Genomic DNA, 3,724 nt, shown 5'->3' on the forward strand with positions numbered 1-3,724 from the left:
CTTCCTTTTCCACCATCTGATTTTGATGATTTTGATAATCTTTCGACCAAGTAGCAACAAAAATAGGCACTGTTCCACTCATGTAAACCTGAGAACCTGAAGTGGCAAAGGATTTTGGTTTTCCTACCAATTGGGTCTATTAAGATGGAAATGGCTCTTTCAGTACAATTGGTGTCCCTTTCAATAATCGACTAATTTTCGCACGACAGGGACAATCCTTAGTATAGTGACCTTCCTCACAAATGAGGCAAGGATACTTAGGCTTACATTTGGAGAAATCATCAACAGATGGCTTAGGAGGATCCTGTTTAGGGGTATCAGATTTTGCTTTTCCTTTACCCTTCTTTTTACCTTTTGAGGCTTTGTCTACCACAGTAGAATGAACGACATTGACCTCATAGGTGTTACTAGGATTTGAATAGGGTTTCGAAGGAGGATTGGATGCAATATTAGAAATGGATTTTTGCTTCAAAGAAGCTTTATTGGAAGTTTGAGATACTAATTCAATAATACCATTGAAAAGTGGTACATACAGAGACTTCGAAGATGCTAGATTTGTAGATGGCCTCGAAGCATCAGGCAAGAGATCGTATAACATGCCAAATTAGGAATATACCAAATCTAAATATTAGGCACAGGCAATGGCTTGATCTTCAGTAAAATAACCTCCCATTGCTTGTCTGCAACAATTTTGTTGATGAATCATTTGGTAAACCATTCAGTTAACAACTCATCCGGTATTTCAAACTTGATGAGGCGACGAAGACATCTCCATTCATGGATGTGATTGGATATGTGGGTACAAATATCCTGTTTCAGAGAAGTAAGCAAATGGTTACCAGTTTCATAATGAACCGGTAACTAGAAGTGAGTGAGGAAGGCCATGGCCAAAGAATTGAAGTCTGAATAGGTACCTCGAGGTAACTCAATGTACCATTTACCGGCAACACCAGATAAGGTTCACTAAAAGAGACATAGCCGAACATAGTCATCAATGTAGGAATTAGATGAACACCATAAGTGATAAGTCATCACATGGGCCTAGGGGTCTTCTTTAGCTTTTCCTTCGAATTTTGGGCAATCGCTAGGAATCTTGGTGGGAATCGGAGGCCAATAAGGTGAATGAAGAATTGGATCATTAGTGAGCCTTGAGATATTTGGCAGTCCCAACATCGCTAGAAATGGAAATTGTGGGTTGAAAGACACATAAGGCCTTTGATAAGGCCCAGTTTACAGATTCCATCCTTGTTGGTAAAGGTTTTCCCCCAAAGTGGCAGATTTTTACCAGAAGGAGCTTGATTTTTCCCCCACTAAGGGGTACCCTGACCATAAGGTGGATTTTGTCCCCACAAAGGTGGGTTTTGACCAGGGTAAGGTTGATATTGACCTGCCATAGGCCGTTGAGAACCATAAGGTGGGTAAACATCTTGTGCAGCACATGGATTATAAGGTTGTTGTTGCAACTGCTGACCTGGGTGATAAAATTACTACCCCTGCTGCTGCAGGGGTTGACCTTGTTGATATAAAGGTTGATTTTGCTACTGCAAGGGCTGACCTTGTTGCTACAACGATTACCCTTACGGATACAAGGGTTGATTCAGTTGTTGGAAAAATTGTTGTTGCTAATGCAAATGTTTTTGAAACTACTGCAAAGGTTGCCCCTGCTATTGTAAAGGTTGCCTCTGTTGAAATAAATATTTTAATTGAATAGCTCCTTGAGGAATTCCTTGTTGGTACTGATAAGTTCTAGTTGGGAATTGACCATATGCACTGGGAATAGGATTTTGTCTAGATTTCATATGAGGACCTACTTTTGGAATATAAGGTGGATTTTGAAGTGCTTGTGAACCATATGGAACATAATACTGTTGGTGGGGTATGTAGGCCGAATAAGGCTTTTGATACTGGACATTAATTACTCTAGTCGGAATAGATGATTCAACGGGATTAAGAATACCACTAACAGGTTGACTCATTCCCACCATGTGAGGTTTTGATCCACTCACATGGGTTCCACTTGAGACAAGAGGGATATTTGGAAATTCCACCCCATGCTACGAATGAGGTGGTGGCATATTTTGTGTACTTGATGGGGGAATTAAGAAACTTATAGACGTTGTCACACAGAATAAGTCGATCTTGCGAACAAGATAGACCTTCCTAGAATCTAAAGAAGACCTAATGACAAGCAAACCAACCAGACACTATCTTTCTCTAAATATGCTTTGATGAACAATAGCAAACAAGTGTTTTTAGGGCCTACCTTAGGTCCAACGCTAGCTTGTGGATGCCCTCGCTCCTTCGATCCAAATGAGCTCCTTTTCGCGAATCTGCAAACACAAACAAGGAAAACAAATTAAATAGCACCTGAAAAGCCAATTGCATTAAAACATATTTAACATGAAAGTCAAGGAGTCCATGAAACAAATAACATAAGATACTTGTTGAGAAAAATGAGTTTGATTGTATTAATTCAAAAGAAGAAGAACTTTACAACCTTTGCCTTGACGTTGTACAAGCTCCTCCCAGGGTCCAGTAAGAAGTCTCCTCTAATTTGACAAGTTTCACTCACTCCCCAATGAAACCAAAAAGGTACGTGATCTCTCCTCTTTAGGCTTAACTAGGAAGTCTTGATTTCACCAGCATTTACCCTTAAAAATGTTCAGCTTCTAACCTCTCTAGCAACCAGCCCAATGCCTGTATTTATAGTGCAATGGAGGGAGGTTACTAGGTCCTCCTTCAAAGGGATAGCTCCTCTCCTCAAGGGATTAGCTCCTTCTCTTTTGGGATGCATGAACCACCTCAGAGCGAACAATCCATGTCAAAATTCCTTCTAGAAACCTCTAGAATTAACCCAAAGTGAGTTTTTTAAGATAAAACTTGCGCCTTTTGACTTTCACAGGGGTCCGCACCTACACCGTTAGGGACAGAGCGGGCAGGTCCGCAGTTTTTGTACACAGAAGGTGCGGGACTGCAGGTGACCATGAGAGAAAGTGCGGAACCAGAGTTACATTGATTTTTAATGTCTTTCTCTCATTTCCAAAGCTTGATTTGAAGAGCTGAGGTCTAAGACTTGCTTAGGAGGACAGTACAAGTGATGATAGACCCATACTGACTGCAAATAATCATGATGACGATATTTTTGTGTAACAGACGTATAAACCGAAATTGCCGATTTTACCGAGATTTTAGGTTGGAATGAAGGTAATGGTTGTGTCAAAATAGTTGGTTGAATCAGAACTGATGTAATGACAGTTTGCACAGGGATATGCGAGGTCATGTTAGGAATAAATGGACCAGAGTTAGGCATAGCATTCAATGACCAAATTGGATTTTGGTCTAATGAAGAAGCACTGGGAGTTCTTGAAACTAGTTGAGCCAAGTTCGTATAACCATGTGGAAGCATAGGCCCACTATTTTCAGGAGGTGGTTGAGATGGAACTCTTCCAACATAAGGAAAACCTTCTGGTGGAAATTTGTATTCAGAATCATTATCAACACTAGGAGTGTGAGTAACAGAGATTTCCAGAGGACCTCGAGGAGAGGTTTGAAACTCACCTCCTAAAGCCATAGGTGGAAACATTTGGCGAGGTGGAATATGAGATGGTCATGGAGATAACTCTAAAGGAACACCAGGTTGATTGTATGGAATATAAGGTTGTTGAGGATATATCACCAAAGGATCAAAAAAACAAAATCGAAGGGAATAAAACAAACCTCTCTA

This window comes from Pinus tabuliformis, chromosome Q (genome assembly GCF_031772625.1).
Source record: "Pinus tabuliformis cultivar Carrire ecotype Pingquan chromosome Q, CPIR1, whole genome shotgun sequence".
NCBI lineage: Eukaryota > Viridiplantae > Streptophyta > Pinopsida > Pinales > Pinaceae > Pinus > Pinus tabuliformis.